The 15,668-nt window shown below is 47.5% G+C and overlaps 1 protein-coding gene across 4 annotated transcripts in view; it reads left to right on the top strand.

The window, feature by feature from the left end:
* Positions 1-15,668, top strand: part of SNX10 (sorting nexin 10) — a 59,259-nt gene that overhangs the window by 4,915 nt on the left and 38,676 nt on the right. The window lies entirely within an intron of this gene.

The raw sequence follows: 15,668 nt of genomic DNA, 5'->3' as shown, positions 1-15,668 counted from the left end.
TGCACTCAAAAAAATATGGTTCAATGCGCTTTCCCTTTTCCCTTTTCCTTCTGCCAGGACAGTCCCTTTGCCTTTCTCTCTCCTTGGCTCCAAGAACCCTTCTTCTGCCCCTGTAACTTGCTTTCTGAGCCTGCGCAGCTCAGCTGACTTGCTTCTACTACCTCTGTGACTTTCTAAATAAACTTTCTCTTATAACTTGGAAAAAAAAAAGAAAAGAAATATGTCTCATTAATAACAGAACTTACAATGAACTACATTAGGAGGTGTCCTTGATTTTTTTCCCCCACCAGACAGCCTGGATACTTTTAGGAAGATAAGAAAAGAAGTCTAGAACCCCTTTCTGATATAGAATAGGCCCCTCTATCAGGGAGCCCTGGATTCCTGGAGATGGAAGAACAGAAAAGGGCTGAGGGGGATGTAAGGGGGCACCAAAGGACAAGACCGACGTCACCTAGGACCAGCCCTGTGTCCACGTGTGTGGTAAAGCCTCCTGACTCGTTTCCAGGAACGTTTTGTATGTTTGGCACAATGACGCGTTTAAGGGAAGAGATGGGGACCTGCGGTACTCACCATGCACCGCACCCAGCCCTGGACACTTAGATTGACATCGTGTCATTGAATCCTGTGAAATAGGAATTGGTACAGCCATTTTCTGCGACTGAGACATATTTCGTGACTTAAACCCACAGCTGCCCATTTTTCCCCCACTGTGCTGTTTTAAGATTCTCACCATTGTCTTAGCTTTTAGGGCGAGGATGGTGTTCTGTCTGATGAAATGATTAAGGGGAAATTTTTTAAGCCATATTAGGTACCTTATTAACTGTAGGATTCTGAGGTTCTCACTTCTGAGCCTCAAACATATACCATGTAGGTTATAAGTGGCTGTAAATTTGGGGTTGGGTTATCATAAATTTGTTCACTTACATCATGGGCAACAAGGGCTTTTTCCCTGGTTATTTACAAAAACCCTGAGGTCGATGGAAAACTTCAGAGCATTTTAGCTCTGAGCTCAGGGGCACAAAGTAACGTTCACGTTCTCTTTTCCAGCCTCCTTTCCCATTTCCCATCGCAGGTGTGCCTTTCCTTCTTTGCGTCTCTTCATGCTTCCCGGGTCCCACCAGGTCCCCCGCAGCGTTTGGCCAAAGTTCCCTGGGCATCAGAGAAAACGTGGAAAGTCACAACTCAAGCCTTGTGGGCCTAGAGCCTTTGACGACTGTCATCAGTGTGACGTGGCCTTGGCATGCAGGAGACAGAGCCTGCCCATGCCGTCCCCTGCGGTGACAGTGAGCTGCTTCCTCAGCAGCCCCCAAGGCGAACCCCCCGGTAGCACCACCCTCTCCATTCAGGCGGCCTCCCTCGGCCTGCAGCCAGCCTCCGTGGCACAGCCTTGCACGGCTTCTCTCTTAAGCACAGCCCAACTCCAGTTCGTCTGTCCACTCAAGTACAGCAGGACCCTCGAGGGATCACTTACTCATCTTGCCATCTTGCATGTTCGTACCCTTGTTTTCACCAGCACGTCCAGAGGACACCTGGATTTCCGGGACGTCCTGCTCCCTGGTTCCCATGACCCCTTTGGCTGCACGCCCACAGGGCAGGGCGTGGAGCCCTGACGCCATGGAGCCCAGTGCTGCCATCTCCGGGCGGAGTCTGTTTCTGATAGTCTCAGAAGTGAGAGAGCGGGAGCGACAGATAGAACCCTAAAGGAAGGGGCATTGGAAGTAACATTTTGATTTGCATTCTCCTCGGCTAAAATCAGTTACTGGGAGTTCAAATGCATTGCTCGTGGCAGATTCCTAAGGACTTTGAAAGGCTTCAGTGCTTTTTTTAAAAAAGATTTTATTTATTTATTTTTAGAGAGGAGAAGGGAGGGAGAAAGAGAGGGAGAGGAACACCACTGTGGTTGCCTCTTGCTGGCCTCCTACTGGGGACCTGGCCCACAACCCAGGCGTGTGCCCTGACTGGGAATCGAACTGGCAACCCCTTGGTTTGCAGGCCAGCACTTTATCCACTGAGCCACACCAGCCAGGGCTCATCACTTTTTTCCCCCCTCAAGATTTACAATGTTCTTGCTGATGCATCCTTTTGGGCTTGGCTATTGCTGGTTATGAGGAAGAGAGACCCCTCTGAAGTTAGCATCGGCAAGGGGGCCTCTTGTAGGGGCACCACAGCCCCCTCAGACACGACGGCTTGGATTGCAGAGCCAGAAGTTGCTGTTTCCCTCATCTCCCAGGGGCAGCAAGGCCTCGAATCCCCTTCTCTGTGCCTCTTGCTGGGATTTCTCAGCGTTTGTTTTTGTTTTTTGTTTTTTTTTCCTTCAGGAGGAATTGCTCAATATGTAGGCGTGTGGTTGGTGTGTTCAGGGGAGGGAGTGAGTTCAGGGTCTTCCTCTGCTGACATCTTGGACCGCATTTGGCTCAAAACGTCCGGCCTGGCCCTGACTCCATTCCAGTGCTCATCCAAGTGCTCTGATTGTCTCCCAGGACTCCCCTCCTCTCTAACACTGAACCCCTCAGCTGTCCTCTGCTTCTCTGCCCCTTCCCTAGCCTCTGCCTCCCTCTCCTCCAGCCCCTCCAGTTGGCAGCACCTCAGGGCCGGTCCTGGGTCCTCTTCCATTTCTCTGCACTAACTAGATCTGGGGTTTTCAAACACTCGTGTGCGTGAGAATTATCTGGCCACCTTGTTCAAGCAGATTCCTGGAACTCACTTGCTAGATACTCTAATTCATCAGGTCTAGGACGAGACCTGGGAACCTGTATCTTAATTCCCAGGTGGTCCAAATGAAGTGACCAATACTGGGCTTGCTGGTTTTATTCATTTCTCTGACTTTAGACACTAGTTTCTTGATGCAGATGTCCAGCTCTCTCATAAGCCCCAGGCTTATACATTTAACATTGAATTTGACCGTGGCCCCTGAATGTGTCACCGACATCTTACACTTATGGGCCCAACACTGTTGATCACCTCCTATCTGGTTTTGTGTGGTAACACTGAGACAGTGTGAGGTCCCCTTGGAGAAGAAGAACAGAGCATTGTGAATGCAAAACTGAGCTACAGGACCACTGAGGTGGGCTGTGCAGACGCAGGCTCAGAAACTTGAACTTCTGAAGCTTCTTGGTGATTCCTCCTCTGCTCCCCACTCTTGACATATTCTCCTTCAACCTTCCCCATCGGAATAAATTCTTACTGTCATCCACTCATTTGTCCAGACCAGAAACGTAGGCACTATTTCTCTTCTTCAGCCCACACCTGAGCCATCTCAAGGGCTTTGTTGATTGTCTCATTCTGTCTCTCCACCCCTCCCCGCCTTAGCTCAAGTTGCTGTCACGTACTCTCACTTTAGCGTCTGATCCAGTCTCCTTCATTCCGTCTTGCTGCCTCCCCTCCAATCCAATTACCGGAAGGCAGCCAGAGCGATCTTTTAAAGTTCTCTATCTGTTTCTGTTTCATCTTGGTGTCAGCCCTAACATACTGATAGAGAAATCTACCCCACCACATGCTATGCTGGTTCAGCAGACTTCCCTAGGTGAGTGGAGATGTTATCTTGTGGGGCTCTTGACCTTCTACTGCCTCATGGGTCCCTCTCTCTGCCTCTCAGCCTGCCTCCTGCCCCTGCCTTCCCATGAGCTCCAGAGTCTTTTCCCTCCAGGGCCATGGATATTTCCAGTTCCTCTCTCAAACTTACAAACCCAAAAGGGTTCAAAGTGCAGAGGAGAACAAGGGGCTCTGTATGTAGGGAACTTATACTCCTTAGAAATTATTATAAATACAAGCACGCACAAAAGCTTGCTCTTATATGATGATTACCTTCCCCTCTCTTACTGATGTAGCAGCTCTTCTCATTGTAGAGTGGCATTTGGAAGGACTTGGAGAAGACAGATGTTCCTGCAGCTCCCCAGGTTCCTGCCTGGGTTAGGGGCGGTGTCACCATAGCTCTGGGTTCTGGTGTCTCAGAGCAGAAGACTGGAGCCTTTGCATCAGCTGCCTTCGGGTGCCCAGGCCCTGAGATCTGGGCTGCTTCTGCTCAAGTGCACGTGGAAATTCCGGAAATCAATTTAATCATTTACAAAGAAGTGCAGACCGGATGCTGGTTTTTTCTATCAGCTCATTTTCCTGATGGCTGGGAAACATTGAAAAACTGTGACCTCTGTTTGGTGAACTTTGCCAAAGCGAGTCTGTAAATAATATATGTCAGATGCCCTTGGATTATAGTCAGTACTGCAGGCAAATAGTTTAAGGAACAATAATGTGGCATTTTGTACTTTTAAAAGGCCTTTCTTAATGGCTTACCTTTGCTTTCTTGGGTCAGGGACAGGCTTTGGACGTCCTTGGGTAAATGATTTGCTGCAGGGGAAAGGCCAAGGTGCATGTTTCCCATGTGTGGGCTGAGTTTCAGAACATCAAGAGTTAGAATATTCTGCACCTGCAAATATTACAGTCCTATCTGACAAAACAGCTGTTTGAAGAGAATTTTTTTTTTTTTTTAAGAAAAGGAATAAGTGCTCTGTGAGGCTAAGGAAGAGACCTCAGCAGTTTTCTCCTCAAGGCTCTTGGAAAAGTCTAGAATGGATAACCGAGGGTGACAATAGCTGAGAGCGGGTTCCAGGCACATGCCTCTGTATTTGCTCATTGGATCTTCGCAGCATATCTGTGGAGTAGATGGTTATCCCCTTTTCAGCAATGGAGAAACTGAGGCATGGAGCAGTTAAGTAATTTCCCTTGGTGAAGGGCAGAATAAGAATTCACATTTAGGCTGTGTTTGGCATGGAAAAACTATACTGCCTTTCCCATTCACTCTGTTCCTCCTGCTTGTTCTAAAAACTGAAAATCTTACTCAAAACTGAAATCTCCCTTCATACTAGCCCCTCAGATTACTTGCCAGTTCTCCGTATCCGGACTGATGTCACTTTGGGCAGATTTGACTTGACCAGTGGGTCACAATTCCTGGGTGTTGGCTATTCTTACAAGTAACTGAAATTACATCCCCAAAAGTGGCTCTTGTGCGACAGAGGTTACGAGCTTTATGGGAGGTTGTTACTTCCAATGTGTCGCAATGCCCTTCCTTTTTGAAAGAGTATTTATCACTCAGTTTCAAAGAGGAACAGTTAATGCTGACTCTGGCCTCTAATTTGCATACCTGTACCCTTTTCTTATCTCCGCCTCAAACTGTTCTCCAAATGCCTGAAGACCAGGTCCGGTCCCTGTGGATGTCCTACACCGTCCCGGCTTGTTCCCAACTGAACTCACCTTCTTTCCCTCTTACCTCTAAAAACAGGTCCTTTCCAGCTTCCTCCTTCTGCAGTGACTCCAGGCTTCTGCCAGCCACCCGCCAGTGAGTCATCCTTGACTCCCTTTTCACCCATGTGCTCTGTGTTCACGTTTATATATATATTTGATTTGTAAGAAAGAGTTCATTTACCTACCTGCAGAGAGAGGGGAAGAGAGAGAGAAGGAGAGGGAGAGAAACGTTGAGGTGCGGGAGAAACATCAGTCGGTTGCCCCTTGCACGCCCCCAACTGGGGACCAGGCTGGCAACCCAGGCACGTGCCCTGACAGGCAATTGAACAGGCAACTTTTCGGTTTGCAGGCTGGCACTCAGTCCACCGAGCCGCACAAGCCAGGCCTATATTTGTTTTTTCAGAACAGTTTTGGGTTCACAGCAAAATGAGGGAAAGTACAGCGAGGGGAGATCTTTTTTTAAAAAAATGTTTTTATATATAGAAAACTCCCTGGATACATTTAATGGGGTGACAGTGGGTAATAAAATTTTACAGGTTTCAGGTGTATAACTCTATAATACATCATCTGTACATTATATTGTGTGTTCACCACCACGAGTGAAGTCTCCTTCCATCACCATTTCTTCCCCTTCTGCTCTCTTCTACCTTCCCCACCCCAGAAGGGAGATCTGATGTGCAGCCTACCTCCCCTCCCCCATCCTCAGCGTCAGAGTGCTGCATCTCTTATTAGTCGGTGAACTTGCATTGACACAGCATTATTGCCCAAAGCCTTTACATTGTGTTCACTCGTTGTGTTGTACCCTCTCTATTTTGACAAGTGTCCACCCTTACAGTATCATTCAAAGTAATTTCCCTATCCCTCAAATCCTCTGTGCTCTGTTTCTTGTTATTTTCCAGTGGGCTTTCCCATCCCCCCTCCCTCCTTGAGTCCGTGACCTCTTCTGATGGCTGGTGCATTCCAGCCGCCCCCTGATGGGGCCCGTGGCCTGTAATTTCTGCCAATTCATCCTCCACTGTGTACCGGAGGAGTCATTGCCGTCACGTCAGGCTCCCTGCTGTAGTCCCGCCTTCCAACAGGACAGAAGTTCGTGTTCCTCCTCTCACTGTTCAGGGACTTCCCCAACCTACAGTGCCCATCAGAGCCCTTCCAGACTTACCTCCTTGTACTACTCTGCCAACACGGGCCCTCTACTCCTGGGGGCCTGGACCCCTCAATCTCCTAAAAGTGGTATTGCCCCATAGTAACCCCAGGCTGGTCCTGTTTTCTTTGCTTGTCCTAACAGGAGCATCGAGGCCTCATCAGACCCTACCCCTCCATGGAACCCTTCCCTCGCCATTCTCCTTCTTCCTGTAGCCCTGTTGTTAGTGTTGTTTCCTTCGACACATACAGTGAGCTTTGTAGCGCAAGCAAACGTTTCATATCTTCATCTGGGCATCTTTAGGTCTGAGAACTCAGAGAGTGTTACATTAAAAAAGAAAAAAAACAAGCACCGCTCTGCAAACCTAGAATGATCAATCATACAGTAGGCTCTCGGTGATTACTTATTGAACTGACTTGTCCTTGTCTACTTATTCATTAGTTACCCTTTATAGCCAAAGACCATAAAGAGGTCTATCACGTGAGTGCATGCACTATACCTCTCCCAGTATTACCTCCTTTCCGAGCATGAGAAAGTCATTTCCAGATCTTCGGCCCTTGGTTCCCAGGGTCACATACAGGCCGAACTCTGCCCCTACCTCACATCCCTAAGGCATTCCAGACATTTATTGGTTGGCATTCTCTAGTTGCTGTCTCTTAAGCACATATTTCCAAGGAGGTAGCTTGGATGCCGTGTTGGATGTGTGGTGGTGAAGGGTGAGGGCTTTCCCAAGTTCAGCTGCCTGGGTTCAGATTACGGCTCGCATACCAGCTGCATGACCCTGGGCACTGCTTCCATATTTGTAAACGTGGGGGAATAACACTTGGCTTGCGGGGTTCTCCCGAGGATTAGATGAGATGGCTTATAGGACAGCTTTCTCACAGTGTCTGGCAGGTAGTTAACCGTCAGTTATTTTTGGTTTGATTGCCATTTTCAGTTATTAAAGACATAACTTTAACACTATCCCCCAATCTCATCCTCCATGATGCAGTGGAGTTAGGTCAGGAGGAAAGATAGAAAACAACAGAGAAAGACATGTAGCCTTCGGGACACTGCATTCTGGGTTCTTACTGGCTACAAGCTTTCTTCTTTCACAGGCAAGTGGTTAACCATGAGTGGGAGGAAGTGGGCTGGCAGGGGAGGTAGGGTTGGTCTTGTGCCCAACCTCCCAGCGCACGTGGTTGGGCTGCTTAGGTACTTGACAGTGATGCAGAAATGGAGAAAATTACCCCGGACTAATCCAATCATTTAATTGACCCAGTATTTATTGAGCACCTACTATATGCCAGGCACTCTGCTAAGTGCTAGGGTTATAAAGTATGAATGATTTGGACAGGATCCCTGCCCCCATGGGACTTTTGAGAGGACAGACAATAAACAAGAAAATAGATTAACAAATAAAATAATACAAACTGTGATCAATTCTAAGGAGAAAAATAAGAGGGTAGATAGAGCCTTAATGGGAGAGTTTGCTTTAGTGGGTGGTCAGGGAAGGCGCCTTTAAGGAGGTGGCATTTAGACCAAGACCTGGACCTGGCTGGGTGGCTCAGTTGTTTGGAGCATTGATCTGTACACCGAGGGTCATGAGTTCGATTCTTGATCAGGGCAGACACCTAGGTTGCCGGCTTGATCTCTGGTTGGGGTGTGTACTGAAGGCAACTGATCGATATTTCTCTCTCTCATCAATGTTCCTCTCTGTCTCTCAAATCAATAAACATATAAACACATCCTCGGGTGAGGATTAAAAACAAAAAGTATAAGCCAAGACCTGCAGGATGGGAAGGAGCCACCTTGGTGGGTTGGGTCGCGAAGGTGGGAGGAAGCCCAGAGGGAACAGGAGGCCTGAGAGGCCTGAGGCGGAGTTTCAGCCCTAACCTGGTTAGGCAGGCTGGACACTGAGTGTGCAGAGGAGTTGGGACAAAGGCTTGGCTGGAGAACAGAGGAATGTGGTTCATAGGGATTATGCAAATACAGGCCCTGGAACAATGGTTTTCAACAAATTGTCTATCACCAGCACATGAGGGGACATGTGATACATTCCTAAAGTGGGACTGTTGGTGGGGGGGCGGTCATGGCGAAGGCTGGGCTACGTGTGATAATTTGAAAAGACCCTCCTGATGTGGCTATACCTCGCCTTCTCCCCTCCCCACAGTGAGAAGCGCCGCTTGTCAGAATCCACCTGCTCAGAAGCTTTGAGATCTGGGGATGTTACATCCCTTTTCTTCTCTTATTTTATTCTTCAATTACAGTTGACATTCAATATTATTTGTATTTAGTTTCAGGTATACAGCATAGTGGTTAAACAACCATCTACTTTACAAAGTGTTCCCCCTAATATGCCAAGTGCCCGCCTGGCACTGTATGTAGTTATTATAATATTGTTGACTGTATTCCCTATGCTGTACTTTATACATCTCTTTTCAATTACATTTGCCGGGTGATATAAGCAAATGGAGGAACATGGAATTCTGTCAAGTGGTGAGAACATTGGCATGGCATTGAGGATGAGTCATTGCTTAATTGGACCACTGTGTGATCCACTTAATATTGTTTTCCTTGAATAGAAAAGTTATTATTCACATTCTTTTGAAGTTATTTAGAAATGACTTTGGAAATGTTCTTGAACATTGCGTGCGGATAGCATTCTTTTGTTAAGAGAGGCAGTATGGGGAGAGGAGAGAAAAACTGGCATTTGGGAGTCCGCAGTGTGAGTCTGGACCTCACGGTGTGGCTTTCGGTGGTCATTTACCCTCTCTGGGTACTGGCGTCCTGTTCTGTAAAATAAGGCCACTAAGTCCTGCACTGCCTGCCTCATGGACTGTCATGAGACCGTGCTTTATAAACTGCCGGGGATCAGAAGAGAAAAGTTACTTAAAGAATTAAATTTTGTTTGTGTACATTATGGCCAAGATGTAATTCATGACCACAGAAGAGAACTTGTCACTACTCATAGATGACTGGCTTCTAGAATAATCCAAAGGAGAATATTTTTGTAACTTTTCAGTAGGAAAGAATGCTCTAAGTATAGTGCAAAATCTAGAACCCATATGGAAAAGATTAATAAAATTCATTACCTAAAAACAGTCTTCATAGCAAAGGCCCCAAAAGCAAAACAAAAGACAGATTACAAACTGGAAAAAATATATTTGCATTTCACGTTATGTATTAAGGATTAATTTCCCTAATACACAAAGAACTACAAATCAATAAGGAAAAGAATATAACTCTATAGGGAAATAGCCAAAAGATAGAAACAAACAACCTGTATAAAATAAATTCATGAAACACATGAAAAATGCTTGGCCTCAGGCATTTTTGAAATATCAATTAAATTACACTGCAATATTCCACATATCACCTATCTGGGATTGGCAAACATAAAAAATTTTGTACACCATCCATGTTAGGAAGGAAGTGGGCAAACAGAACTCACACACATGTGCTTGGTGAATGTGTTTTGGTTCCCCGGAGGATGCCTTGCCAGTATCAGTTAGTGATTCACATGGTCTTGCTTGACTCAGAAATACCACTTTGAGAAGTTTATCCTACAGATAAATTCACAGGTACCCACTGAACACTGTTTATGATAGTAAAAGAGTGTCTCTCAGTGGGCCGGGGGAGTGAATTCTGCCATCTGCACAGTGGAGTAGTACGTACCCACAAAAAGAGAAGGAGGTCACTGCAGGTAGCTGGGGACCAGTCTGCTGGTAAGAGTGTGGCAGAGACAGGGCTGTGTGTGATGCTACTGTTTATAGAAAAGGAGGGGGCAAGTGACAAACATGTCTTACACTTGCATATGCAAAGACTATCTCTGGAAGGATAAAAAAATGGCTAGGAGGTACGGAAAGAGGAAGCTTTTATACCCCTTTGTATTATTTTATTTTGAAATAGGTGTTACATTTTAAAAATTAATACAAATAAAACACAAAATGAATTTTGTTTGATCCCCAGAGTATTGGACATCATTTTTTTGAAATTTTTTAAAAATTTTTTTCGAGAGGGGGAAGAGAGGGAGAAGGAGAGGGAGAGAAACCTCGCTGTGCGAGAGAAGCATCCATTGGTTGCCTCTAGCTCACCCCCGGCCAGGGAGCTGGCCCGCAACCCGGGCGTGTGCCTGACCGGGGATAAAACCGGCAACCTTTCCGTTCACAGGCCAGCACTCAACCCACTGAGCCACACCAGCCAGACATCTTTATGTGTCCACCATGCGCTATCACTGTCACAATTTGGGACTTGTAAAAGGGGGACAGTCTCCTTCAGAGAGCTCTTGGTCAGTGTGGGGACACAAGACTAATGTACATTGATGATCGGAGGCTGGTGGAGGGACCATATAATCACGTATTCAGGGGCTGGTGCAGCTGAACTATGATGGGGATTCCGTTCCATACTTGTCAGGGGGCCGTTGTGTTCAGTTTATGTACAGATTGTGGTAGGTAGAATAATGGCCTCCAAAGGTGTCCATGTCCTGATCCCTGAACCTGTGGATGTGTTTTCTCATGTGGCAAAAGGGACTCTGCAGATGTGGTTAAATTAAGGGCCCTGAGATAGAGAGATTATCCTGACCCTAACCCGAATTGAATCACATGGTTCGTTAAAAGCGGAGAACCTTTCCTGGCTGTGGTCAGAGGCAGATGGGACCCCAGAAGATGGGCCAGAGAGATGATAGGCTGCTGGTTTTGCAGATAGAGAAAGACATTGGCGCATTCCACGAGCCAAGGAATGCAGGCAGCCTCTGGGAGCTGGGAAAGGCAAGGAAGCATTTCTCCCCTAGAGCCTGCAGAAGGAACTCAGCCCCGTAGGTGTCTTGGTCGTAGCCTGGAGGGACCTGTGTTGGATTGCTGACCTATGTTTAACTGTAAGATAGTACATTTAGTTGTTTTAAACCCTTAAGTTGATGGCAATTTGTTACAGCAGCCATAGGAAACGAATACAAAGATCATGTAGAAATACCGTGGAAGCCTTGTTTTCAGGGGCTTTCTAGTCTAGGAAGGGGGAGACAACAAGAACCTAGCCAGTTCTCATGCCGCGTGGATGTGGGGAGCGGCATGGAGATTTGCAAGGAGCTGTCCACGAGGGGGCCAGGGCAGGCTTGGGGAGGAGGCGGTGGTCCGGGCTGTGCTGCGAGAAGGACTCTGGCGCTGACTGTGGGCTTGAATCTTGGCTCTGCCTTTTACTGCCTGTGGGGCGTTGAGAAAGTCGCTTACTCTGTGCGTCTGGGCTCTCTGCTCTGTAACGTGGAGATACTAAGAACGCCTCCTAGAGGCTCTCGTGCAGCGTAAAGGAGTTACGGTGTGAGGTACTGGGAGTAGTTTGTGGCCGCACTAAGGGCTGTGGAAGTGTTTGCTGTTGATATTTTTGCCCTGCCAGATGGGGAAGGCAGAGGCCGGCAGAGAGAGGTGGAGCACCCGGCACGGCAGGGCCACTGCTAGGGACAGGACGGGGAGGGCTGTCACTTGAGGGGAGGGAACACTGGAACAGAAAGTAATGCTGTTTAGGAGCCTGGAGACAGATGAGGTGGCCTTGGAAGCTGGCCTGAAGCCTGTCCCCTTAGTGCCCTTGCCGATTCGACAGGTGGGATGGCAGCGAGGGCAGTAAGAGCACTGATCAGGTTTCGTTACGTGGGGAGGCAGGTTTAGTGTCTGAGCCTACCTCCGCAATCTTCTTCCCACTCGCCTTGTCTTCTCTGTCTCCTCACCCTGAACAGCTCCCCTCTCACCCAGGTGATCACTCCCCACCCCACTCTGTGTGCCCCACGCCGCCCTGCAGCTGCATTCAGGGGCCATCTCCTCGAACCTTATCAGCACCAGGTCACCAGGGCTCAGTGTCCTGGAGAGAGAATTCTGGTGTCTACACTGGGCTCTTGTGTGTGGACACTCATGGTTACCTGCTTCTTCAAAGCCATTTTTCTGCCTCTTCTGTCTCCCTGCAGAATGAGGAGCAGAAACCTCAACTGTGTGGCCTGGCTGGTCCCCACAGGCGGATGGCCAGGCCCGGGGCTGAGCCTGGACTTACCCCCGTTGTCTTTCAGAAGCCGGCTCCCCCTGGCCCCAGCCATTTGTGGCCTGGAGCCTCTCAGCCTGTAGAGGTGGTTCTTCAGTTAAGAGGCCTCCAGGATCTTCCGGGTTCTTACAGAGAATGGTCCTGAGATAAGGGCACTTGAAGCAAAAATGGGAATCCGGTTTTCCCAACCCCTGGCCTCTTCCCTGTGTGTTTTCCTTTGCGTTTTGGAAATCCCTCTCCCCTTGCAGCTGCTCAGATTCTTCTTGCTGTCTCTGGGATGCCCAGGACCTCTCAGGGACCTGTCCCTGAGATTGGGGACCCTCAGCCAGGACTTCTTCCCCATTTAATAGCTTTGTGCTTCTGGCTCTTTACACCCTTCTGCCCCTCCTCTTACCTCTTTGTTTACCCCCTAAAAACTTAGATGACAGAGTGTCAGTCTGTCAGGGCCTCTTTAATGCCGCCTTATGTAATAAGTGAGGTGGCACAAAGGGACAGGTACATGATAACGAGTGGATTTATTTGGTCCTGTGAGGAAATGTCCTGGCCTGTTTGCGTTTGGGCAAGTCTCTTCTTCTCTGGGAAGCAGAGACCACGATCCTTTGCCCACCTCCGACAGTGCTGTGAATAGGATGTCATTCATTCATTCGCCCATCTGTCCATTGTAATTCATTGAGTACCTACACAGAGGCAGGTACTGTATCAAGCAACCCGTCAAAATCAGTGATAAAACACACTGTGCCTGCCCTGCTCTTGTGGGGACAGATCACAAACAAGAAGCAAAAACCTATGTGATGACAGTGTATGGCTGTGATAGGGCCAAGCTGCGATTTTCAGTGGTGGCCTTTGGTTTACCAGGACAGAGGCCACCCCGTGACCAGTGGCCTGGGCTCTGAGTCCCTTTGGTTCTGGGGTGGTGGGTGGGGAGACATCTCAGATCGCTTTGTTTTCCCTTCTTTCCCTTCCTCTCATCGGGGAGGCCCCCTTTTCTCTTCCAGGGCTCATGGGGGGCATCTGGGTGGCGCTTCCGTGTGTGCCTGGTCTTTCCCGTCAGTGGCCTCCTTGGAATGAAACCAGGGGGAGTCACCGTTGGGACAAGTGAGTGTGGGGTGCCCAGGTGTGCTCCCTGGGTGTGGGGCTGCTGCTTCCCAGGCCTGTGCTCAGGGCCTGGGAGAGGAGCTCGGCTTCCTCAGCAAATGACAGAAGCTTTGGCCTCTGTCGACTTTACCGTCATTGCCAGGAGGGGTAACTAGAGAGCCAGGACCGTGGTGATGAAGCAGTTTGAGTTGCTTAATATGACACCTGAGGAAATTCAAAATGCCAGCCATCGCACAGAGATCTGGCTATGGATTTACTTCACTCAAAGTTGGCCACACATAATTATTAAAATTTTCACGCTAGACTTGTGCAGGGGCCCTGAGATCTGGACAGCAGCTTAGTGTCCCTTCCTCGCCCTTTGCCCTTTTATAGCTGAGGAGACAGACACCGGCGATGCCCTACCCTCAGGTGGCAGGTGTGCCGGAACAGGGCTTTGTTTCCTTCTTTTATACACCTGGCCGCCTTTCTCAGGAAAGGACCAAGTATGTGCATTAAAAAGATACCTGTGGGGGGAGGAGGAAGAGGATAAAGGAGGGCAAATATATGGAGATAGAAGGAGATTAGGCTTTGGGGGATGGGCACACAATGCAGTGTACAGATGATGTATTAAACAGAATTGTGCACTGGGAACGTAGATGATCTTATTAACCAATGTCACCCCAATCAATTTAATTAAAAAAAGATACAGGAAGCACACATAGGAACTAAAATGTAGAAGTGAAGTGGCAAAAGGAGGAAGGGACTGGGCGTGTGGGTGTGTCTGTAGAAGAGGCTGCAGGGCTTTCTCTGTTTGCAGCATTTTAGGGATCCTAGAGTTTCTCTCTCCCAGTCCCTTCTGTAGAGCTAACTTGAAAACCACTTAACGGCTACCTGATCATTTAAAGCAAGTATTTTATTGCAGTAAGAACACTTAACATGAGATCTACCCCCAGAACAACTTTGTAAGTGTACAGTACAGTGTTAACTACAGGTCCAGTGTTGTACAGCAGGCCTCTAGAATTTATTCATCAGGTAGACACTTGATCTTGGTGGAACCTGTAAAGTGAATTCTTGGCTTCCCAAGGCTGTTGTTTCACCCAGTGCACATCTCGTGGTGAAGGGCTTGCTTTGCTGGGCTTTTCATGATTGTTTTGCCAGCATGGGAGGACCTGCTATGCTTGTTCTCTCTGCAAAGAAGAGTCAGAGGAAGTAGATACCTGTAGAGGCTGCGTGTTCAAAAAGTTAAATAGTTGCAGAATCTGGGGCTCAGCCAATCCAATGTGCCTGTTTGTTTTTCTCCTGAGTATTTGTGTAACAAAACCACTTTTGCTCTTCTACACCTTCTCTGTCCTCTTCAAGCTCACTACTCACTTGTGGTACAAAAGTAAAAAGTATTGTGAAATCGAACCTGCCGTCAGACTGATAATCAACTCCTGAGCCCCTGAGAGCCTGAATTTTTTTGGACAGGTAGCAAGTGTAATTTTCTTTTTAAAAAGTTACTCTTTCTTTTAGATTCTTGTTAGACTAGAATAGTTTTCTATGGGTGTGTCCTCAAAGTATAGTCCACTCTTGTGAAGGATTTAATACTTCTACCAGATTAATATTTTTATATATGTATAATATGGGGTGAATGCTAGAGGACTAGCTTAAAATAGATTTCTCTCAAGCCCCTGGGCTTTTCCTTGTGACCGTGACCTGTCTGAGATTTAATAACTATTTTTGTTGTGCATATAATATTCTTCATTTCCAGTTGCACTTAGTTTCGTAGTTGAGTGTTAAGAAAATAGCCTGTGAATGGCATGTGATTCTGCTTAAAGTATTTTAAGAAAAAAAAAGATACCTGAGGAAGGGACTAGAAAGCATATTAAAATAGCAGAAAAAATGATCAAAACATAAATAAGCCATATATAGTGGAAAGAGTCAACCAAAATGAACAGGAAAGTGATTTATAATTAATTATGTATTAATTGAGTTGATGAAGTGTCTGTACCTCGCACTGCATTCCTTCGAATGTGAAGATGCTGCTGAGTCTCCCCTCTATGAGGTTTTGTACCTGAGAGCCTCTTCCAGGTCTGAAGAAGACCTTCATCTCAGCATATCCTTGCCCCTCAGACTGGGAAGGTGGCATTGTGGTGCCCACATGTGGATCGGCACTGGGCTGCCTGTGCTTCATTAGTGCAGCAGCCAAGCAACTGGGTGATTCCTGAGGACTATTTCC

This window comes from Pteronotus mesoamericanus, unplaced genomic scaffold, assembly GCF_021234165.1.
Source record: "Pteronotus mesoamericanus isolate MK-2021 breed Mesoamerican mustached bat unplaced genomic scaffold, CSHL_Meso_final scaffold_85, whole genome shotgun sequence".
Taxonomy (NCBI): Eukaryota; Metazoa; Chordata; class Mammalia; order Chiroptera; family Mormoopidae; genus Pteronotus; species Pteronotus mesoamericanus.
Note: the sequence above shows the minus strand (reverse complement) of the source record. Positions and strands in the feature narration are given on the sequence as shown.